The following is a 26,104-nucleotide window of genomic DNA, read 5'->3' as shown; positions in this document are numbered from 1 at the left end:
CCATCATTAAATGGAATGATAGTACCCATCCCATAGGGTTAATGGGAGGATTAAGAGAGTTAACAGCAGTGTCTGGCCAGTGGTCTGTACCCAGTAACTTAGCTAGCATGACTAAAATCTGCATGAGGTTGCTGTATAAACTAAATCAATTTCCTTTGAAACTGCTGACCTATTTACAATATTGAATTTTTGAAATAATGGTTTTTATTTTGTCAATTCATTGCCCCTCCCCTTTTTTAAAACCAGTCTTAATCTGAGTGTTTTCTTCTCTGCATCAGAAAAGACATGGAAGAAAGGTATTGATAGAAAGAGATCTCTTTTTTAGGAAGGGATTTGCTAGGGATCAGGTACAGGGGCAACTCCAGAAGTTCTAAATAGACTTCAGAGCAGCCACCTGGTTGGAACAGCTCTAGGGGATTTGTCTTAAGGCTGCAAACACAGTCTGAGGTGGCCTTAGTCGGGTTAATGGAAATCAAGAGGGAGCTAAGGTCCCCCAAAGGTGTTCCTGGATGTCTCCCCTGACCTGGCCCAGTGTTAGGGGCTTTCACACACGGTTACACCATTTACTCTCCACAAACACGTCTGCAGTAGGAAACGTTACCCTCAATGTTCAGATGAGGCCTAACTCAGAGAGTTTGTTGAAAGTCACATAACTATTTTGTGGCAGAGCTAGGATTTGAACTATAATATGTTTGCTTCCCAGTCCATTGCCCTTTCCTCTATGCAACAGCTGTCACAATCAGGAACACTTTCACTCTTTCTTGGAATTGCATGATTTAGATCTAAGTTTAGGAATACTCTTCTTGTGTAAAGTTGTAGTCCTCCAGGACCTCAAAACTGGGCAGTTGGATGTTTCTAAAATTCAGGTTTAAAAAAATAATGTAACTTTAAAAAACTAATGGGAATATATGTATGCATATAGCTGATTCACTTTGTTACATAGCAGAAACTAACAGAACATTGTAAAGCAATTATACTCCAATAAAGATATTAAAAAAACTAATTATCAAAGCAATATATGCTCATTATAGAAAATTGGAAACACATAGGAAAGTATAAAGAGGATACAAAAACACCTTTAATCTCACCATCCAATGTAAGCACATTTTTTATGTTTCCTTAAAACCTTTCTATGCACACACTAATTTTAAAATACATTTTGAATAGCTAGTACATTTATATAGTACAAAATGTTAGAAGTACAAAAGGATATACAGTCAAAAGTCTCCCTCCTACCTCCGCCCCCAGCCCCGCAGTGCCCATCCTAGGAAGCGATCACTATTACCAGTTTTTATGTCACCTTTAAAAGATACTCCGTGTATACACACAAACTGAGTAAATTTTTAATTTTTTAAAAAAATGGTACACTGTTTTTTGAGTAAATACAAACATACACCTAGATTTTCTTACTCTCTAGATCTGACTCACCTTCCTTCTCCTTTAGTATCACATCTCCTTCCTGGCAGTCCACACTCATATTCATTCAGGTTGTTGCACAGCCCAGTGAAAATCACCTTAAAATCTGCCTTGCTGATAAATCCAGTGTGAGAGGGATCAATTCTTGAAACATTTTTCTGAGATCATCCCTTAAATAACCTCACCTAAGAGAGACAAAGAATCAGAAACTATAAGATGTTGAGTCTTTCAGCAGGACTGCATATATTTCTTGATGTGTGATGTTGTGGCACCACTCTGTACAACATTCTTCCAGTAAATTAAGTCTAAGTGGTAAGGGTCACTGGGTCTAAATAACATGCCTATTCTGACCCCTTTTAGTTGTCTTCCAAAATATTTGTAATTTCCTAAACTTGTCAAGCTCTCTCCTGCCTTTGCGTAGGTTCTTTCCTCCTTCTTTTAGAAATTCATTCCTCCACCATCCCGGCCTCCTCACCTCCTTTCTTTACCAAGAAAATTCTACCTTCCCCCTTTCTTTTTTTATGAATTTATTTTATCTATTTATTTTGGCTGCTTTTGTTCTTTGTTGTGGTGCACGGGCTTCTCATTGCGGTGGCTTCTCTTGCGGAGCACAGGCTCTAGGTGTGTGGGCTCAGTAGTTGTGGCACGTGGGCTCTAGAGCGCAGGCTCAGTAGTTGTGGCCACGGGCTTAGTTGCCCCACAGCATGTGGGATCTTCCCAGACCAGGGCTCGAACCCGTGTCCCCTGCATTGGCAGGCAGATTCTTAACCACTGTGCCACCAGGGAAGCCCCCCACCTTCCCTTTTAAGATGAAAACTTTCTCTGATACCCCATCTTCCTACCTCCCAGTCTCATTAGGCACTTCTGTGTGTTACTCATTACGCTTGTACAAAACCCCTATCATTCATTTAACAAATACCTGTTAAGTGCCTATACACGCCAGAGATTGAGGAAACAGGGGATAAGGCAAGTGACATCCTGATAGCAGTTATACAGTCTAATGGGGAAGAAATTAGGTAAGCAGTTATTAAAGTATTATAAATGCTAAAAAGGAATATTCAGGGTGCTTGGGGAGAAGGGGAAACCTAGAGCAGAGGCTCCCAATTGGTCCTAATGAGGCAGAGACAGTGACATTTCAGCTGATGCCCGAAGGAAGTGTAGGAATTAACCAGGTGAATTGGGGACGAAGAGGAAGGAAGAGAGTTTCAGGTAGAGAGAACACCTGTGTGAAACCTCAGAGGTATTCAATACGAACAAGGAACTTTTGAGGAATTCACAGTTGTCCATATGGCCAGTGAATTGTTTTAAGACTTGATCAGATATGTCTTTTATAAAGACGGCTCTGGTTTCAGTGTGGAGAAAGAACTGGAGAGGAGGAACACTGGAGTCCGAGGGACTAGTGTTTGTAGCATTTACATAGGATTTCTCCATAAAGAGTTGAAGCCCAGTATCAGATTATTTGCATTTCATAATTCTGAATTATTTTTGATGGTCTTGTTTCTGAGCTTTTTAAAAGGGCACTAGATTATACTCATCTTTTTAGCATCAGAGCCTAGTGGAGGTTAGCAAGAAATGTCTATAAGAGACAAATGGTAATACTTCCTCAGAGTAGCTTAAGCTTAAGATTAGGCTCTTTTCTTGTTAAATTGAATAGAGCAACACAAAATGGAGTCTCTTACTATTCCTATTAAAATATACTATTAAATTAAAACAACAGCATCTTTATTAAATAAACACCAATTTCCAAACTTGACAACAAATGACAAGTATTATCTACAGTAGTGGAAGCAATACAGAGATCCCACCGCAGGTGAGTCGTTTGTAGGCAGCCACTGGAATTGATCTTTATGGAGGCAATGCTTGACATGGAAATGAATAATAATGATTTCAGGAATGTAAATTATTTATGCATGAGAATAAAGATCTGATGTAAACTTGGCCAAACTGCATTGCTAAATTATGATGAAAGGATTATGAATGTTAGAGAAGAGACTAAAGATGATAACATGCCTAATAAGAACTAAACATGTTTAAAAATCTTTTTATTGTAAAATTAAATAAGATACAGAAAACCACATAAAACAAATATTATTTTAATGATTTATTTTAAGGTGGATACCATTGTAACTATGGCAAAGGTTAAGAAATAGAATTTTGCCATCTCCATGTAGCTTCATGCCAATCCCAATCCCTTTCTCCCCAACCAAGTAACCATTATCCTGACTTTTACAGAAATCACTTGCTTGGATTAAAAAAAAAGTTTTATCACCCAACTGTGTATCCTGGACAATACAGTTTTTTCTTGCTTCTTTAAAAATATTTGATATGTCTTTTAAATCTCTTTTAAGTTTAGCTTTTCCCTCCATCCCTTTCACTTTCTTACAGTGTATCTGTCAGGAAGGGCAGGCTACAACAGCTGTAGTTCTGCGAAGGCTGGATGCTGCTGGTGGAGGACTCATGTGTAGCTCATCATGTTCCTCTGTCTTCTCTATCCAGCAGCTGGATCCAGAGACTACATCAGAATCAGGTTTAACCCCTTTGACAAAACTAAGCACTTAAGAAAAAAACTGGAATGAACTATTAATATTAAAAGTCTCAAATTTCACCTTTAGCCCCTTCAGAACTGTTCCCAGCTCTGCCTCTCCACTCAGCTCTTGGGTGCATCCTGCTCTTTGCTGTCAGTCATGGAGATGCTCACTGTGTTTGCACACACCCTCCTTCTGGCTCTAATTGCTCGTCGAGCTAATCAGTTCTTCTGAGAAAAGTGACTAAGGCTTTCACTGCTTTAGGCAGAAGCTTCCCTGGCCCACTGAGTTGGGAGTTTCCAGTCCAGCCTGTTTGCTGACACCCCACCTACAAAGCTTCTCGGGGAATGAGGGACATCCTCTCTTCCTCCACTCAAATACACCAGCCTCTTCCCCATTTGTTTCCCAAGTATTACTTTCAATCATATTGAAGGGAAAAAATGCCTTTAAAATTTAAACTGTTCCACTGACCGAATATAAAATTCTGAAATGCAGGGTTTTTTTTATTACGAAATTTTTATTTTGGACTTCTTGTAGCTTAAGAAGCATTACAATGTAAAAAAGATATAATAATGACAACTTAACAGACATAGTATCTCTAAATAGATGATTTTTACATCATTTAAAAATACTGAAAGATTCAGAATTTTAAAAATAATTATTTTAAAATTAGGTAATTCTTTTTCTTCAATTTGGGATTTTTATATACTCTTTGTTAATGGGATATTCATTAGTCTACTTATTTGATTTCTACTGGCTTGATACCATTTTGTTAATCACTTATGAATAGGTTTTCTTATGAAATGTTTCCTTTCATGGTTTGCAAACATCTATTTCTGAAAATCATTTTTTAAAAGCAGTATTCTCTAAACAACATCTGCATCTTCAAGACTCAGTTTAAATACTAATTCTGACTAATCTTCCTAATCCCATAAAAGTCTCTTTCTGATGTGGCCTTCCTCATTATGCCTATATTTTAGTGGTTGTCAGGTACATAAGTGTTTTACAACATAATTTAATTCCTTGATCTTGAAATGCAGTTTTTTGTTTGTTTGTTTTTTTTGCGGTACGCGGGCCTCTCACTCTTGTGGCCTCTCCCGTTGCGGAGCACAGGCTCCGGACGCGCAGGCTCAGCGGCCATGGCGCACGGGCCCCGCCGCTCCGCGGCATGTGGGATCTTCCCGGACCGGGGCACGAACCCGTGTCCCCTGCGTCGGCAGGCGGACTCTCAACCACTGCGCCACCAGGGAAGCCCGAAATTTAGTTTCTATGGCACCTTTTATCTTCTGAATGCATCGGCCCCGAGGGATTTAAAACAGTAAAATAAATTACCCATCACCGTCATCATCATATCCTATGATTCAGCTGATCAGAAACTAAGTTTGATCATGGTAATGGAGAGCTTAGAATAGCCATGCTAATGATCAAAAATTTTGCAGCATTATCCTTTGAAGAATTAAAAGTAGCTTAGCAATTCATTTTGCCCAGGGTGAAATAACAGATCCGATTTTTCAGATCAGACTGAGCCACACGGCCACCTATGCCTAACATGACAATGACACACCATTCAACTAGGTACCTTCCTCTCTCTCTTGCCTACACATGCAATCCAGCACCAAAATCTTAAATCCTTCCACTTTTCTCCATGTCCTCTCTGACACTCTCATGGTCCAAACCACTATTTCTCAGCTGCAATACTGCCAGTTTCCAATCTGTAGTCTCCCAGGCTACACTTCTGGTTCCTCAAAATCTATTTCCACACAACAATCTGCATGGCCTTTTAAAATGAATTTACATTGTACTTTCCTCCTCCGCTAATTACCTCCATAACCTCTCACTGCTGCAGTAAAATCCAAACTCCTCACCACAGCTGGCAAGACTCTGTGCCCCAACTCTTGCCACTCCTTCCGCCTCACTGCCTGTTCTCCACATGGGTCTCTGCATGCCAACCACCCTGGCCTTCCCTCAGCTCCTCAGAAGTGCTCAAGCTCTTCTCAGCGTGCGGCCTTCAAATATTCTGCCCCAATCTTCACTCTTTCATTGTTGGCTTTCAGCAATGCCTTCCTGGACCACCCTCACTTACCCACTCAAATATCTGGTAGCAGAAACCTGTTACTTTTCTCCCTTCAAATTACTCATCATAATCATTTTTTTAATTAATTTATTTATTTTAAGATTTTTTTTGATATGGACCATTTTTAAAGTCTTTACTGAATTTGTTACAATATTGCTTCTTTTTTATGTTTTGGTTTTTTGGCTGTGAGGCCTGTGGGATCTTAGTTCCCTGAACAGGAATCGAACCTGTGCCCCCTGAAGTGGGAGCACGGAGTCTTAACCAATGGACCACCAGGGAAGTCCCCCAAATTATTTTAAATTGTGGTAAAATATACATAAAGTTTACCAATTTAACCATTTTTAAGTGTACCGGTCTATGGCATTCAGTACATTACACTGCTGTGCAACTCAGTTGACCATCCATCTCCAGAACTTTTTCATCTTCCCTTACTGAAACTCTGTACCCATTAAACAACAATTCCTCATTTCCCCCCTCTCCCTCTCCCTTAGCAACCACCATTCTACTTTCTGTCTTTATGAATTTGACTCTTCTAGCATCTCATATAAGTGGAATCAGTCAACATTCGTCCTTTTGTGTCTGGCTTATTTCACTTAGCATAATATCTTCAAGGTTCATTCATGTCTCAGCATGTGTCAGAATTTCCTTCCTTTTTAAGGCTATTATTATTCCATTACACGTATATACCATTTTCTTTATCCATTCACCTGATACTTGGGTTGCTTCCACCTTTTGGTTATTGTGAATAATACATTGTGAACTTGGGTGTACAAAATTCTGTTCAAGTCCCTGCTTCCAATTTTTTTGCATATATACCTAAATGTGAAATTGCTGTAATTTGGTAACTCTAGTTTTGTTTTCCACGGTAGCTGTATCATTTCACATTCCCATCAGCAATGCACAAGGGTTCCATTCTTCCCAATACTCGTTCTTTTTTTTTTTAATAATCATCATCCTAATGGTTATAAATTAGTGTCTCGTGGTTTTGATTTGCATTTCTCTAATGATTAGTGATGTTGAGCATCTTTTCCTGTGCTTATTGGCCATTTGTATAGCTTTGGAGAAATATCTATTTAAGTTCTTTGCCCAACTTTTAAAATTGGGTTGTTTGGCTTTTACGTTGTTGAGTTGTAGGAGTTCTTTATACAGTCTAGCTATTAACCTTTTATCAGATATATGATTTGCAAATGTTTCCCTCCATTCCTTGAGCTGTCTTTTCACTCTGCTGATATGTCCTTTCAGGCACAAAAGTTTTAAGTTTTGATGAAGTCCAATTTATCTATTTTTTCGTTTGTTGTCTGTGCTTTTGATGTCATATCCAACAAATAATTAATAGTCTTTAATTATGTATTTATCTGAATGGTTGTTTTTTTCTCATAAATGTCTACTTTAATAGACTGGAAGTTACACAAAGTCAGAAACCTCTGTTTGCCTACACTGAGAATAGTGACTAGTAGGTGTTCCAGTATATACTGGTAATCTAATGAATGTGTATCTTCTGATATTTTCAATATATGATGTTGTATGATACCCTATTATTTGTACAATTATGAAAAATATTAATAAATGTGATTTCTGTGTGATATTAAATTATCTTTAACATGAAAATTCATACTAATTTAAAACATAAATTTAAGTCAAACTACATGTATCGTTTCAAGAAGTGTTAGGGAAAATATTAAACAAAACAGAAACTATTATCAATTCATTATTATCAAAGCATATTGTTTTTTCCAAAACATTACAGATCAAAACTTAAATGACTAAAAACCCATCTTCCAGATTTTAGTCAGTCCATTTCAGACCTTACGTATCTTCATTATATACTGCTTCATTCTTCATTGGCGGTTTTTCAAAAGTGGTATAGACCTGCTTCTTAGATCAAAGGAGGGGTATAGCCTCCTTGCACTAGCTTAAGTATTAGTACAGATAAAACGCTAGAATAATCTTCCTTTCCTTTCTAATTTTGTAAACTTTCAAGAGAAAGTTAACAAGTATTAATATGCCTCTTAGATCAAGTAAACCCCCAGGGTTTTACTTGCATTTTTCTCGGAATTAAAATTGAATGGGGCTTGTATTGTCAGCTGCAAAACAGCAGGGGGAGCTCATGAGGTTTCTAAGGCAGCTATTACCAGCTATACTCCCCCTCCAAAAAAACAACATTGCTTTAAGTATAAACTGAACAGTACCAAGTGGAAACCCAAACAAAGAGAAAAGGAAGCAAAAAATAGTAATAAAATGTCTTCTAATGAGAGGTGAAAACAGCCAAAATCAATTGTATAATAATAGGACTGATACAAACTAACATAATCTAAATCTACAAGCCCAGCTCTCAGGCGCTCCTTACTTCCCCTAACAAACCAATGTACCCCTGGGCACCCAACACACCATCATTGCGCTAGACTCTTAACCAACTTTTTCATATGTCAAAACGAAGTTATTAGGCAGTTGGCTTAAAACTATTGTGTTTAAATTTCTAAAAATGGGGCTTCCCTGGTGGCGCGGTGGTTAAGAATCCGCCTGCCAATGCAGGGGACATGGGTTCAAGCCCTGGTCTGGGAATATCCCACATGCCACGGAGCAACTAAGCCCGTGCACCACAACTACTGAGCCTGCACTCTAGAGCCCATGAGCCACAAATACTGAGCCTGCGTACCACAACTACTGAAGCCCGCACGCCTAGAGCCTTTGCTCTGCAACTAGAGAAGCCACCGCAATGAAGAGTAGCCCCCGCTCGCCGCAACTAGAGAAAGCCCGCACACAGCAACGAAGACCCAATGCAGCCAAAAAAAAAAAAATGTCTAAACATGATTTTTTTTCCCTAATATTCAGTGAAATTTGGGGAACACCTTAAACAGTGTAAAAAAAAATGGGCTGTAAACCATAGAATAGTGAAAGAATATATGAAATCTAGCCCCTATTAATTGGAAAGAGTAAGGGGAACCAGGAGCTACATACTGAGTTTTAGGGTCGGGATAAGAAGTCACTCCCTATGAGGACAGGAGTGGTGTGACAAATATGAACAGAAGAGTATTTCCTATTTGGGAGAAATCACAGGTGACATTGGTACTACTTGCCATGTTGTCCTCTGAACCTTGTCCTGGGAGATAGGAATCAATATTCAGCATTAACAAGCCATCAACAGAAACTTCAAATTACAGTTATCTTGAGGAACCACAGAAGAACGCCACAAAAAGTCCCGTGGTGACAGAAATTCACTTAGAAACATATACTATAAGGACTTAATAAAACAAGCAGTAAATCCATAAGAAGGAACAACAGCCCTTAAACTTACAAGTTTAATAAGACCCACACTTACCAGGTAGATAGCTCTCTCCTAACACACGGCTCAGTAACTGATAAAATATCTGATAACGATGGTCTCTGCCAGGCTCTTCTCATGTGCTAAAAGTACTGACTACACCAACCACCAGTTGAAAAAAAACCCCAATGGTTACTCCAGTCATTTATTCCCTTACAGTTGATCCCCTATACATAGGCAAGATGCCTATACTGAGTGATCCTCTACTGGTCAGGCAGGATTTTGGTCCAAGGACATGTTTTCTGTTTCCTATCGCTATGGAAATAAGATCCAGAAAAGGACCTGTAACTTCAAATAAAGTTGAACTTTATTTGAAGTTCTGAACTTTATTTGAACTTTATTTGAAGTTCTGAGCTTCTAGAGGAGCTCAGGGTCTTTCCTCACTCGCCCTCCCTCTTTGTTCCCCGTAGGGATGGGCCAGGACATTGCCATACTCCGCCCCACAAGGCCAAGGACATTTTATTGTTCACTATAAAAGTAGATTAGGGACTTCCCTGGTGGTCCAGTGGATAAGACTCCACACTCCCAATGCAGGGGGCCTGGATTCGATCCCTGGTCAGGGAACTAGATCCCACATGCATGCCTCAACTAAGAGTTTGCATGCCGCAACTAAAGAGCCCACATATCGTAACTAAGACCTGGTGCAGCCAAAGTAATTAATTAATTAATTTTTTTAAAAGTAGATGAGATATTCCTTCTGTTGAGTTGAAAGGTCCTGATGTAAGTTTTGTCTAAATGGGTCTTCAGTGACTATGACAAATGCTGAGGTATTGGGGTGTGACTAAGGTATGATATGACAAATAAGAGTACCCTAATCCTGCCTTCGACACTTGTTTTCAAGGGATTCTGAGGAAAATGTAGACAAAGATGACGAAACAGAGCAAATAAACATATCTGAAAGGCATACACTTCTACCCTAACCGTTAAAGCAGAGCTTGAGTGAGCTAGCCTGAACTCGAAAATTTTCCTTTCTCCAAGTTTGATCAGTGTAAACTGCAGAACTAAAGCAGGTTGTAAGAACAGATCAACCTGCTTTCCACACACCAAGAGCACACACCCAAGTCTCAGATCTATACTCCAATGTGTGGAGCCAGAGCACATGCGGCCATTTCCAAAGAACCAGAGAAAAGAGGAAATGATAGCAAAGGAGTGTAAAAGATGCTAGACCACGGGACTTCCCTGGCAGTCCAGTGGTTAAGACTTCGCCTTCCAATGCAGGGGGTGCCGGTTCAATCCCTGGTCAGGGAGCTAAGATCCCACATGCCTCGCGGCCAAAAAACTAAAACATAAAGCAGAAGCAATATTGCAACAAATTCAGTAAAGACTTTAAAAAAAAAAAAAAAAAAAGATGCTAAGGACTTCTCTGGTGGTGCAGTGGTTAAGAATCCGTCTGCCAATGCAGGGGACACGGGTTCAAGCACTGGTCTGGGAAGATCCCACATGCCGCGGAGCAACTAAGCCTGTGCACAACGACCGAGCCTGCGCTCTAGAGCCCGAGAGCCACAACTACTGAGCCCACACAGCACAACTACTGAAGCCCACACGCCTAGAGCCCGTGCTCCGCAACAAAGGGAAGCCACTGCAATGAGAAGCCCGCGCACCGCAACGAAGAGTAGCCCCCGCTCGCCTCAACTAGAGAAAGCCCGTGCGCAGCAACGAAGACCCAACACAGCCAAAAATTAAAAAATAAATTGAAAAAAAAAAAAGATGCTAGGGCTTCCCTGGTGGCGCAGTGGTTGAGAGTCCGCCTGCCGATGCAGGGGACACGGGTTCGTGCCCCGGTCCAGGAGGATCCCACATGCCGCGGAGCAGCTGGGCCCGTGTGCCGTGGCCGCTGAGCCTGCACATCCAGAGCCTGTGCTCCACAACGGGAGAGGCCACAGCAGTGAGAGGCCCTCGTACCACAAAACAAAACCACTGGCACTGCACAAAGGCACAGGGAACAGGGATCTCTGGGGGCTGAAAATCCCCCCTGCACTCTAAGTGTTGTATCCCGACGTGGAGCTGTGTCCACCCAGGAGGTGGGAGATACCTTTCTTAACTTCATACAAAGGTGACATTGAACTAGAAGTTCTTTTGGACAGGCCGCCTCCCCCATTTTGATGAAACAGCCATCTACTTTATCAAGTATATTTATATGTATCAAAGATTGACCTCTCACTGCACTTGGAACAGTCCTCGTAAGGTTTCCTAATAAACCTTCATTGCAGATACAAGATCTTGGCATTTTTCTTATCAATATCTTCCAGTTTCAGTTCCTTAACATTTTTCTGAGAATTTCCCATCTGCTCTTGGCTCTATTCTTAAATATGTCTAGATGTTGTTCTTTATCATCAGACACAGGTTTAGCTACTTATCATATGTGATGATATAATAGGTTTATAGAATCCCAGGCTAATGATGTTCATCTCCTAGAAACTAGTTTGATAGCCATTTGTTGGTTTAAATCTATGCCTGATTGTTTTGTTACTGATTTATGCCTTCCAGCTGAGGAAGAGATCCTGAAGTTAGGAGTAGGTACAGAAAGGCTTCCCACAGTCGTAGTTGTTAGAAAGAGCCTTGGCACATCTGATGGGAACATACTGTAGAGCACAGGGAACTCTACGTAATGCACTGTGGTGACCTAAATGGGAGGGAAGTCCAAGAGGGAGGGGATATCTGTATGTGTATGGCTGATTCATTTTGTTGTGCAGTGGATGCTAACCAACATTGTAAAGCAACCATACTCCAATAAAAATTAAAAAAAAAAAAACTAAACCAAAAATAACCTATTTAACCATGGCAAAAAAAAAAAAAAAGAAAAAAGAAAGAGCCTTGGCATACTTTTACATATGATGTAATACTTCTATAAACAGTAAAGGGTATTATTTCATAACATTTTTATCATTACTTATTTATTACCTAATTATTACTTTATAATTACTTGTCATTACTTAACTATATGATCAATGATAACATGTAAAAATACATAAAAGAACTATATAAATTAATAAACAGAAACCTCAATTAAAGAGAGTCAGGAGGCCAGAAGTGGGAGCTCTCATGCCCTAGGAAGACAGCAGAGCCCAACAGGAAAAAGACTCCTTTTCTTGCCTGACAAGAGCTCAGCCAATGAGAGACTGTCACAACTCAGCCAGTAAAGACCCACGACACTTGGAACTCTCAATTCCGCCAATGGACTCTTTGTTTACTATATAGTCCTCCCAGCTTCCTTTTCCCCTCTTTAAAAGAGTTCTCTCCTTGCTGTGCAGGGGCTTGCTCCTGGCTCGCCATGGTTGTAGACCTGCAAATGCAATTCTTTGCTGATCCCAGATAAACCCATTTTTGCTGGAGAAGTAACTGGAAGTCCATTTGTTTTAGGTCAACAGTACAAGGAAGAAAAATCCCAAATTTTGTAAAAATCAACTGTTGACCTTTTCATTTACATTCCTCACTCTCTGTGTATATGTGTATATACAACATTTTTACAAAATTGGAATTATACTTTCATTCTAGTGGGTAAATTATGGAAACAAAGAGAATGGAAGTAAACGTTCCTTAAAAACTATAGTTATCTTTTTTTTTAAACATCTTTATTGGAGTATAATTGCTTTACAATGGTGTGTTAGTTTCTGCTTTATAACAAAGTGAATCAGCTATACATATACATATATCCCCATATCTCCTCCCTCTTGGGTCTCCCTCCCACCCTCCCTATCCCACCCCTCTAGGTGGTCACAAAGCATTGAGCTGATCTCCCTGTGCCATGTGACTGCTTCCCACTAGCTAACTATTTTACATTTGGTAGCGTATGTAAGTCCATGCCACTCTCTCACTTCGTCCCAGCTGACCCCTCCGCCTCCTCAAGTCCTCAAGTTCATTCTCTACGACTGTGTCTTTATTCCTGTCCTGCTCCTAGGTTCTTCAGAACCTTTTTTTTTTTAGATTTCATATATATGTGTTAGCATATGGTATTTGTTTTTCTCTGACTTACTTCACTCTGTATGACAGACTCTAGGTCCATCCACCTCACTACAAATAACTCAATTTTGTTTCTTTTTATGGCTGAGTAATATTCCATTGTATATATGTGCCACATCTTCTTTATCCATTCATCTGTCGATGGACACTTAGGTTGCTTCCATGTCCTGGTGACTTTAAGTAGTGCTGCAATGAACATTGTGGTACGTGACTCTTTTTGAATTATAGTTTTCTCAGGGTATATGCCCAGTAGTGGGGTTGCTGGGTCATATGGTAGTCCTATTTTTAGTTTTTTAAGGAACCTCCATACTGTTCTCCATAGTGGCTGTATCAATTTACATTCCCACCAACAGTGCAAGAGGGTTCCCTTTTCTCCACACCCTCTCCAGCATTTATTGTTTGTAGATTTTTTTACAGTTATCTTGAAAGTTATCCTGGGGAGGCTCAGAAGGGAACATGATCAGGAAGCAAGACCAAGAGGGCTTCAGTTGCATCTGTAAATTTTTTTTTTTTGAAGAGCTGAAGCAAATATGCAAAATGTTAACATCTGCTGAATCTGAGTAGTAGGTAAATAAGTGCTTGCTATATCACTCTACTTTTCTGTAAATTTGAAATGTTTTATAACTTCCAAAATAAGGAAAAGCTAGAACTGCTGTTAGGACTTAGCATGTGAGGTTTGTAGCAGTTTTACCATTTCTGGGGGTCTCTGTTTGCTACAGTCTTCTTTCTGGGAGTGTAGACTAATCTGATTTTTCATAAATTGCTCTTCACAAAGCTCAGAAAACATCCAATACAGATTTTTCATCAAAAAAGACTGGGTAACTCTCCCCTTAAAAGAAAGGTACAATCATTTCAAAAAGGCCTTCTCTTTCTTTAGTAATGTGAAACTGTGATGGCCCCAGTGTCTCACAGAGTGCCCAGTGTAACTGTGGGAGAACAATGCACATTGAACACAAACTGGTAACGCAAGCATTTGAAGTTGTATCTTCTCTTTGCCATTACCGTCCCAAGATGATGGCTCTTCCAGAGGATGAAAGTTGTCGTTGTTGTTTTAAATGGTTCAGAGATGACAACACTGATGTAATTCATGACTTTTGGTTTGTGCTGCCTTAAGGTTTGCTTGAGCTGGAAGGCCATCAACACACAAAATATGACTCTGGTAAGAGAGCTCCCCTTACACACATCAGCATGCTCTTCCAGAGCTTCCTGAGCCAAGGGGTTTCACTGACAAGGTACCTTTTTAGGATTCAGATGGAGGAACCAAATACTTGGAGGGCTTTGATAGTTCAGCCTAGGTAATCTGTCCTTCTGGAAAACTGCTGAAATGCACCGAAATATATGAAAATCCACTCCCAAAATTTTATTATATATATGATAAAAATTATGTAGTAGATTTCCATGTTGGTATTGGAGCCTACTTTTTGAAACTTTCATATGGTACTACGATTTTCATTAACATCTTCCTTAAATACTCCAGAGACTCACTGCTACTAAAAAGTAATGATTGTAAGACCCTACATAATATAGCAAGTTTTTATTCCACGGTCCAGAAGAAGGAAGGAGAAAAAAAATTACAAAGAAAATATTTTTGAAAATCCAAAAAACTTGTCAAAAATCATGGAAAACTTTATCAGAACTGTTAAAGGATATTGAACAACTGATTTAAACAGTCTTTGTGAATTTTTCAATAAAAACAGAAGTGAGGAATGTGGTTCCCATTAACTGAAGGCTATTATATTCAGCCAACACAGGGTCTCAATCTCCTTCCCCTCCCCCATTGAAGGAGTTGACTTCTTGGTGGGGGGGTTGCTGGGGTAATGACTGGTGAGTGGGCAGTGGTGATACTGTGTGAGGAGGCCTCGGCTACACAAGGTTAAGACGTGGGGATCACAGAGACTTGAGAATTAGGACTCCTGCTGCTGGGCCTACAGCCTAAACTGAATGTGCACCCTGAAAATGAGGAACTGGCAGCAATGTCCTAGCCAGCTTAGAAGAGAGAAAAAAGCAATTCCCCATCCCTCCCCCAGCCCCCATGAAGGCTTTACTGAGAGACCCGGGGAACAGCCTGGGGCAAAAGTGTGGGCGGGCAGGCACACGACCTGGTGCTATCACTGACAGGGTGGCTAGCAGGGTTGAAGGGGAGGTGGCCCAGCTCCTCCAGGACCTGGGAGACCTGACACAGGCACACCCAAGTACATTAGATAAAGAGGCCTCAAAAACATGGTACCCCTTAATGAGTTATTTTTGCGCTTGGGCTGTTTCAGGAGGCTAGTGACGAAAAACCTTCCAGGCTTTTGTGTGGAGAAATGGCAGGCACTTTCCATCCGTTTTTAGGAGGATGCTATAAAGAAGGCCTTTCGGAGTCTTCACGGGAGATGTGGATTTTAAGGGCGACCTCAGGTCATACAGAAGTAATCAAGCGAAAACAATAAGAAAACGAGCCTGACAGTCAGCAAGTATCTGAGGACTTTATCAAAAAGAATTAGAAATGGACAAATTCACTGGGAGCTGCAAAGGATCAAATCTGCAAGGTGGCATTGTGTGGCTGGGATTAAATTATTTATTCATTGTTAATTTATTTATTTATGTATGTGCAAATGACCTTGCTGCTGCAGGTGCTAAGGGGCTTCTGAAAAGGCCGGGTTTTTTACATCCAGGCCTAGAATATTGGTCCATTTAACTCATTCTTTTCCTTAAGGCGATCAGCACTGACTTTTATCTAAGGACATAGAGGAGGGAAAAACCATATGTGTGCAGGGAATGATGCAGGATTTAGGCAGCCCTAAGGACCCAAGTATTCCAGCTTCATTCAAGATTCTGGGGAAGGCTCCATGCAGTTTAATGTCCAAGAAATTAGCAAATGAATGCTTATGTCAATATGTGAAAAATCCCTGGTTAGTTTAAACAGATAAAAAGCCTCTGGGGAAACCCCAGAAAATGCAGCCTCTTTTTCTTTCCCTTTTTAATTAATTTAATTTAATTTTCGAAAGAGGACACAGCACTTCTGGAGTTCTATGGAAACTCACAGAAAAGTTACAAAAAAATAAAAAGGGTCTAATGGATGCTTGATCTTGTACATGCTTGAAATAGTCTCAATGTGACTACTGGAAGAAATAAGGAGATTTTATCAGCCATTCTGTACTGTGTTCATTATTCAATAGTGTCCTATTCAAACAGAGAAGCAGAGAATCCACCTTTATCTCTCATACATGTCTACGGCATGAAAACAAATAATTACTGTGCATATCAACATAATTTGTAAGGGAAACCCAAGGGTAAAATCAATAGTGATATCATTTTCTCTAAGTTTAGGCAAATAATGAAAAAGGAAAATGGTCATCCTGTATTCCTGCTGACCCAGCACGGTGGGGACGCTGTGTCAGACATGACCTCTGGAGGAGGAGAACATAAGAACTCAGCATGGGGGATTCAGACAAGAAGCCACACATATTGAAGCCAGAAACTTCATGCCAGTGAGTTCTCCTTAAGGAGAAAGCCCTGCTTACTTTGCAAGAGATATATGACAGCCAAAGGTGCCTGGAGGAGAATCTTTCTACTCAATTGGTAAGGGATGCTAAGCAAATGATCTGACTTGGGAAACACTGCATTTTATAATATATAGCTGCCTCTCAAGATGAATTAGAAACTCTTCTTGAACTACAAAGAGGTAAGCTTTCCTCAAAATGGAGAGAAAGGAAAAAAAAGAAAAAAGAAAAGAAGGACCAAAGGAAATGTCTTCAGATATAATAGCAAGATTTTATTCTACATATTCAGTTGTTCTTGGTCCCTAAAATACGACAGATTAGCACCCAAGTACTAAATAAACTACGTAAGTTCAAAAGGAGAAAAGGAAAAATATAGAGGACTTTTCTATATTGCTGAACATCATTTATTTATTCTCTACTATTCTGAAAGTTGTAGGTATTTTGACACTAAATACCAAACTGAGTAAAGAATAAAAACGTCAAAATAATTTCTCCCCTCATAAATTTTCTTGGATTTACCTGAGAGTAAGGGGATAGTTGGTCTAAAACCAATAAGTTACAAACCAAAGCCTCAAAAAATCATGAATTCCTCAGATGTATTCTCAACCTCTGAATCCTATCAATTTTTTAAATATAAATTTATTTATTTTATTTTTGGCTGCATTGGGTCTTCATTGCTGCGCACGGGCTTTCTCTAATTGCGGTGAGCAGGGGCTACTCTTTGTTACCGTGCGCGGGCTTCTCATTGCGACGGCTTCTCTTGTTGTGGAGCACAGGCTGTAGGTGCACAGGCTTCAGTAGTTGTGACACGTGGGCTCAGTAGTTGTGGCTCGTGTGTTCTAGAGAGTAGTTGTGGCACACGGGCTTAGTTGCTCCACAGCATATGGAATATTCCCGGATCAGGGTTCGAACCCGTGTCCCCTGAATTGGCAGGAGGATTCTTAACCACTGCACCACCAGGGAAGCCCCTATCATTAATTTTCATATGTTAAAGTTCTATTTTGTTTGTGGCACACTGCAATATAATATACACCTGCTTTGAATAGGAATATCTCTTTTTTTTTGGCTGCATGGGTCTTCGTTGCTGTGCGTGGACTTTCTCTAGCTGTGGCGAGCAGGGGCTACTCTTCGTTGCGGTGCACGGGCTTCTCATTGCGGTGTCTTCTCTTGTTGCGCAGCATGGGCTCTAGGCGTGCGGGCTTCAGTAGTTGCGGCATGTGGGCTCAGTAGTTGTGGCTCTCGGGCTCTAGAGTGCAGGCTTAGTAGTTGTGGCACAAGGGCTTAGTTGCTCTGCAGCATGTGGGATCCTCCCAGACCGGGGCACGAACCCGTGTCCCCTGCATCGGCAGGCAGACTCTCAACCACCGCGCCACCAGGGAAGCCCCCGAACAGGAATTTTTAAAGTACTTTATTCCTAGTTAGGTATTCATTCATAATCCGGATAGTGATGTATTTGAGGTAATGAAGAGGCACATTTAAATTTTTCTCCATGTTGAACAGATGAGCCTTCTTTCCCATTATTCCAGACTAATGAGAATTTTATTTTAATAATACATAGAGAACATATGAGTAAAAGTAAAGATTTATCCCAATGAATTTTATAAAAACACCTACTTAAGAAAAGAGCAGATTATTATTCATGCTACAAGATAGAACATGTCATTTTTAAAAAAAGACATTCATCTATTAATTTATGTGCTATAAGCAATTAACAAATGAGTAATAACTATGAAAAGTTCCAGCTGAAGTATTTCAACCTCAACATGTTTTATGGGGTGAGGGGAGAAGAGGAAAACCTCCATCATTTTCATATTCTCTTTTAATCTATGAAGTGTGATTTACTGGTAACTACCAGGGCAGAAATTAGCAGGTATCATCAAAATAGACTCATTTTTAAAGTCAGCACCATAAGACTGTTCAGGGAATAGATTGTGCTCAGAAAGAAGTTAGCTGAAAAGAAAACACAAAATTTTGAAGTAACAATTTTCCAATTAATTTTCACCATCAGTACCCATTTTACTTATGTTGTTTGTAAGCTTGAAATGTCAAAATAATCATTCAAAAATAAATACAGCTCACGTACCAAATTTAATCATTAAAATATTTTGCGTTTTCATTGAGTGCTGGGAGAGCTATTTGTTGATCACTGCTCATGCAGAACACCAGCTGATGCTCTAGTTCGGTGAGTGCCTCGTAGGACACTGCCTCTCAGGGTGATTCAAAGTTGGCAGAGGCACTCAAAATTGTCCTTTATAAGCCCTGATCTTGTACAGAGCAACTAAAACAAGAAGGTGTCAATATTTTACTGTGCTCACCCTTTTCAAGTTCTGTATAGGTATTCATTCTCTCTTTCTGTAATAACAGGCAGTAAGCAAAAGCAACAACATGCACTGTTGCCTTAGAATGTCCTGGGGATTGTGCTAAGCAATTACCATAGATGATTTCGTTTCAGACTCAAAATAACTGTGAAGTAGGTATTATTATTTCCATTTTCCAAAGGAGGAAACTGGTCATCAACAAGATTAAGTAACTTGTCCCAGGTCGGACAACAGTAAATGGCAGAGCTGGATGTGAACTTGTACTGGTCTGATTCCAGAGCCTGAGCTTGTAGATACTATGTTTCTGCCTCTCTTAAGCATCTTTTCTTTCTGCCTTTTGCCTTTAAATGACTAAAAATTATTAGAATCCATACTGCAAAATGGATTCTAACTTACTCAGCCTTGTGTTTATCATTACAGAGGCCATAACAGTGTGCTTTCTGTAGGGTTACTTGATTTGTCTTTGAAGACTGACATCACTCTATGAGGGTGCAGGGGGCTGCTTTCTTCCCTTAGCCCAGAGCCTCTGATCCTTCTCCAGGGTCACTGATTCCGCTCACCAGCCCTCCTGATCTCCATCTACCCCCACTAGAATCCTCATAGTCACCATTCTCTTTCCTCTGCATTTTCTGCTTTATTATCTCTTCTATTATCTAGTATACAATAGTGCCTGATAATAATAACAAACATCTATACATAGCACTTCTATGTGCTAGGCACTGATCTAAACACTTTACATATATTAACTATTTATAACCATATAACAACACTACTGGGCAGGTATAATCATGAATCCCCCACTTACAGATCTGGAACTGAGACACAGAGTCAAGTAACTTAATGGAGGTCACACAACTAGGAAATGGTACAGTTCATGATCTAACCAATTTACTATATTGTGTGATAGCACCTTGAATGATTTATGTCTTAACTGTCTGCCTCCTACTTCTACTATGTAAGAGAAGAATTTCTGCCTTACTCACCATTAAATCTAGAGCACTCAGGACAGTACCTAGTATACAGTAGGTGCTCAATAAATATACATTGACTAATTGATGGCTTCTTTCCCATCTTTCAGTTTTCAAGGCCATTTCCCTGACCCTATGGAAATGGCCAGATAATCCAAGCACCTCTTTACTTTCACATGAGGTACTGGTCATTCACAGAGTATCAGGTATAGTCTTTGGGTCTTTTGCTCTTTTTGAATTGGGAGTGGGGTGTAGAATTGGGCTGTCTGCTATGAAAATCATAGCCTCAGAGCTTATAGATCTCTGAGATGGAAGAAACTTAGAGACACACTTCTCTACTCTGCTCAGAGCCCTAGGAAGTTGATCTCTCCCTACAACCTGCAGTACCTCATCTCCCATACCCTCTGGCTTCCAGGTTGGTTTGCCAATGAGAGATAACAGCAGAAGATGGAAGGCTGGGAGGAAGTTCTACTCTGCTGTTTCTCTGCCTTGGTGCACAACTTTGCCAGTGGCTGCTCCCTCTGTGGCTACCAGCTCCTCCTGGGTGGCCTCCTTCCACTGTTGGAGACTCCTCTTCCACAGCTCCACTGGGATCCTCGAACAGCACTGCCTCCCTTTGCCACTTCAGGCCTGACAGTAAAGGCCTTCCCACTGTTGGTAGTTGTTGGGTACCTCAACATCCCTTACAGGCTCCCTCAATCTTGCTCACACCTCTGAAAATAGTTCCTTCATTACACACTCTTCAAAATCCCAGCTGAAAGTTCCTCTTTCCTGCTGGGATGCTAATACAGAGACCACCTGGTCCAACATCCTATCTAATGCAGCAGTCCCCTCTGCAACATCCCTAGCCTCTAGCTGCCCATTTCCAGCATTACAAGGAGTCTTCTCCACTTAGAGACTATTCTATTTATTAAAATGTTATCCCTTTTTCAGAGGCAGGAAATAGCTGCTTCCCATGAAATCCTATTTCTGACTCTGGAACACACAGAATAAGCCCCCTCTTTCCTCTACCTGACAGCCCTGTAAATATAAACACAGCTGTCATGGTCTCCCCCAAATCTTCTTTTCCCCAGGCTAAATGCATTCAACTTATTTTATACTTTATAACTCTCCATGCCTAAAAACAAGGGAGTGGAGAAATAGGAGAATAAATTTATAATAATTGATAGGTATAAGTGGCAGGATAAAGGAACCAGGAAGGAAGCAGAATCTGTCTACTTTTAACTTTATCCCTGGGGCTAATTTATCAACTTCTCATTATACATTTTTTATTGTTATTACCACTTAAATTTATATACCACTTCATCCATTCTCTTTTTTTTTCATTTTTTATTGTGGTAAAATATTCATAATATAAAGTTTACCATTTTAGCCATTTTTAAGTGTATAATTCAGTGTCAGTAAGCACATTCATACTGCTGTGCAACCATCACCACAATCCATTTCCAGAACTTTTACATCACCCCAAACAGAAACTCTGTACCCATTAATCAATACAAAGGAAAAACTGGTAAGTTGGACAATATCAAAATTTTAAACTTTTATACTTCAAAAGACATCATTAAGAAAATAAAAACACAGACTGAGACAAAATATGTACAAATCATGTATCTGTTAAGAGACATATCAGAATATATAGAGAATATTTACAATGACCAATAAATAGACAGTGCTTGATGAGTGACCAAATTTTTAAATAGGCAAAAGATCTGAATAGATATTTCTCCAAAAAAGATATAACTATGTCTAATAAGTATATGAAAAGATGGTTAAAATCATTAGTCATTAGGGAAATACAAATTAAAACCAAAAATGAGATACCACTAGGTACCCACTAGGATAGCTATAATCAAAAAGATAGACAAGAAGTGTTGGTGAGGAAATGGTGAAAACTGAAACCCTCATGCATTGTTAGTGGGAATGTAAAATGGTACAACCACTTTGGAATACAGTTGGCCAGTTTCCTAAAAAGTTAAACGTAAACTTAGGATATAGTCTAGCTATCTCACTCCTAGGAATCTGTCAGAGAAATGAAAATGCATGTCCACACAAAGATATGTACACAAATGTTCACAGCACCATTATTCATAACAGTCAAAAGCTGGAAACATTCTAAATGTCCATCAATTGATGAACGAATAAACAAAATGTGTTATATCCATACAATGAAATACTATTTGGCAACTAAATGGAATGAATTCCTGATACATGCTACAACATGGATGAACCTTGAAAACATAATGCTAAAGGAAAGAAGCTAGACACAAGATACATATTGCATGATTCCATTTATAGAAAATGTCTAGAAAGAACAAATCTATAGAAACAGAAAACAGATGGAAATGTTATAAAACTGGATAGTGGTGATATTCCATAACTCTATAAATGTACTAAAATCACTGAGTTGCACACTTATGATGAGCGAATTTTACGGTATGTAGTTATAGCTCAATAGACCTGTTCGTAAAAATCAGACACCTGGTAAATGGTAGTACAAAACATCAAGGAAAGTTATTTCGAAAGATCTATAATTACTAAACCTATTTAAAAAGGTAGGAAGTAGAATATAACTTGGTACTAGATTTCCTCAACCTCACTAAGAATTAACAAATGCTTATCTGGGGTGGTTATATTAAGCAATCATACTTCAAGTGATTCTTTCATAAGAAGCCAATAATTACTTTTACAGCCTTTTACCTTTTACTGTGTTTTAGATTTCTCAATTTTCTCTTCAGTCTATTATATCCCCTAAGATTCTGTTAAATATATGGGGTGGATATCTTTTTGTGATTTTATTTTAAACTTTAATTCCTGTAACTGAAAGTATTCTAGTAAAGAGCAAAGAGTTACTGTGAATGTGATCATATGACATAAGAACAATCCCAGAGCTTCTCTGAGGACATCCAGATGGCTGCCTACTGAGCTAATTGCATCAATCATGTATCCATAGTTACTATTTCTGAAAATAGTGGTTACTATGAACAGCAAAGCCTTCACAGATATGGATAGAATATTCCACCTAAATTACTGTGGCAGGTGCTTAGTTATCTACTACAATATCCATCTGCCCTTCCACCTGTCTCCCTTCCTAGCAGGGCACATTGTTACTCAGAATAGAAGACTACATCTCCCAGCCACCCTTGCTGCTTGGTCTATCTATATGCCTAAATTCTTATAAGCAGAAATATTGTGTGAGATTTCTGGGAATGATGCTTAAGGTGAACAGACTCAGCTGAAAGGAACCCCCCTTTTGCCCTTCTGCCTCTTCCCCTTCCTCAGGCCTGATATGAGAACATAAAGGCCCAAGCTTCAACAGCCACTAGAACTATGAGGTGACCTTTAAAGGATGAAAAACAAGATTAAAATGGTAGAGCACCCTGCATCCCTAACAATACCTGGGAGCTGCCATATCAGCTCTGAGCCGGCTGCCTGCATTCTTCTTTTATGGGATGGAAAAATACTTCTATCTTGTTAACACACAGGAGCCAAGTCTCTTTTACTCACACAGAACCTCAACCCAACACACCATCTAACAGAAAAAGGATCCAATGGAATCATTTCCCTAAGAAATGAGGGGAAAGAGGAGAGCAAGGAAGTAAAATCCTAATGCTGTCAGCAACATGTCTGTGAGGCCTCAGCAGAGGGGATACAGTGATACTCAGTAGTCATGGTAACGGTGACTACAGCTTCTATATTGGAAGTCATCTCAATAATAGGATTTATAGAACTATACTTAATGACTGCTGCCTAGTGAGGCAGCAAATGGTAAATACACACACATAGCAAATGTTCATTTCCTAAATCTGATTTATCTTTCCCAAAGATTGGAGAATTATCATAAGGTGAAAGCTAAGTCCATCCAGGAGTTCCTGAAATGCTGATCTAATCAGAAGAACATTCCATCAAAACACAAAATTCTCAAACAATTTGAAGTTACTTAAAATTCTTAAAAATACAGTACTTGTTGGATATATATAAGTTGAGTATATTATCTAGTGTCTTCTGTGACTTTTTAATCTAAATTATGTACATTCAGACTTAGACTCACCAGGTGTTGAGGCCTACATGTGCTAGGCACTCTCTAGTGTTCTTTAATGAACATAATATAGTGCTTATCTTAGTACTATGTGCAGATAAGTGTTGAATGAATGCTTTAGATGAGACAAATTTGATGATGTTATAACCACTATAATGGTGATGTGGTTGTAATACAGAAAAGATAATGTGTATACCAATGTCCTCAGTAAAGAAATATTACAAAGTATATGCCTTAGTGCTGGTGGGATAAATGTGTGTTGGTAGTTTGAGCTCTAGTGCAGATGTATTTGTAAGTTAGGTTTAGAAATGTTAAATGACTAAGAAAAGTACTTAGACTCACATAAAAATTAATTCCTGAAATTAATTTTTTCTCCAGAGGCCTTAGGAAGTCACATTTTGAGTCTCAGAGTCCTTCCCGGTACCAGAAAAAAGACGGACAACAGGACCTCGAAGGCTCCTCTTAGTGCTAGCATCCTAAGAATATGAATTTTGTCCTGAGAGTAACACAGGATAAAAATATACAGAAAAGTAGCATGCATGTTGAGTAAGTACACTGTCTTCAGACAGATAAGAGGAATTTTCTGGGAATAAACTAACACATTTCCTAATGTAGTAAGCGTAAATGATTTGGATGCTGAGACAAATGAACTTTCCTTTAAGATTTCAAGTTACTAGTTGTTTTAGATCATTAAAGTTTACAAAGTACTATGGTAAAACTCCAAATACATGGTACTGTTGAAATCAAAAGGGACTTGGCACATAACTGGTTGTCCATTCCTAATACTTTTAGGAGACCTACTTGGTACAGATACCCTGGGATATCTGCTCTGGCTAAGAGAAACACGTTCTGAGCTAATCCTAATGGGTAACTAAATGCAACCCTGTGGGAATAAAGTGCTCACAAAGTCCTTCTGCTTTTGGCTTGTTTAGCTTTCTTACCTATAGTTTAAAACTCAGTGTGTGATCATTCTGGTCAGTATGCCTAACTCGCCTACACTGAAGCAACCTAAAGGAGCTTGGAAATTAGAAAGTGGCTGGGAAGCTCCTAGGTTGACAGATCAAAGGAGAGCTATTTACTTTGACCTTCTGAGAATCTAAAGTCCTCCCACAAGATACATTTTAAGTTCCTGAAATCCTAAATCTCTCTGAAATCCATACAGCTTATCAACAAGAACTAACTGGACAGACATAATGAAAGTTGCACAGTTAGCAGTGACTCATCACGCTGTGATGTCCCATTCAGTAATACTTCTCCTCATGTATTTAATCATCCCATATTAATTTGTATTCCAATATATTCTTATTGCTAAAATCATACAAATTCTGGAACAGGTAAAGTATGGGAACAGAGAACAGACTGGTGGTTACCTGGGGCTGGGGGAAGGGCTGACCATAAAGAGTGAGGACAATGTTCTGGGTCTTAATTGTGATGGTGGCATCCATTTACCAGAATCCACTGAATTGTATACCTACAAGGGGTACATTTTATTGTGTGTAAATTATACCTCAAATCATACATCAAAAGACACAAACCAGATAATTATATTTAATCCAATTCTCTGGGCATTTTAAACAATCCTCCCTCTCCCCACCAAGAGAAGAGAAAATTAATCTTTAGAGAAACTGAACCAGCAAGGTTCTAGACTCAAAGAGACGTTAGGGAAACTGGGCCCAAGGTCAGGTGCCATACAAGAATTAAGTGGAAGTCTATCCACTCAATAGTTTAACTCCCAAATGCTTTATCCCATTTGGCCCCCAGAATACTGGTAGCTAGGGTTATATTCCCAAGGCAGAAGATGAGAAGATTCTCCATTAAGAAAGTGACACTCACAAGAGAAAAGACATAGAAATTAATTTGGGAGGTGGGGTCACCCAATGAAATGACTGGACCCTCAACAATCACTATGTTTCCACCAACCATAGGGAGCATTCGACTAACTGACTTGAATACCTTACTTTTAAATGTAAATGAATACAGACCATTAAACATTTAGGAAA

Source organism: Monodon monoceros, unplaced genomic scaffold (genome assembly GCF_005190385.1).
Source record: "Monodon monoceros isolate NGI ecotype Baffin Bay Population unplaced genomic scaffold, NGI_Narwhal_1 Super_Scaffold_17, whole genome shotgun sequence".
Lineage (NCBI taxonomy): Eukaryota > Metazoa > Chordata > Mammalia > Artiodactyla > Monodontidae > Monodon > Monodon monoceros.
The sequence above is the reverse complement of the archived record's forward strand: the minus strand, read 5'-3'. Positions refer to the sequence as shown.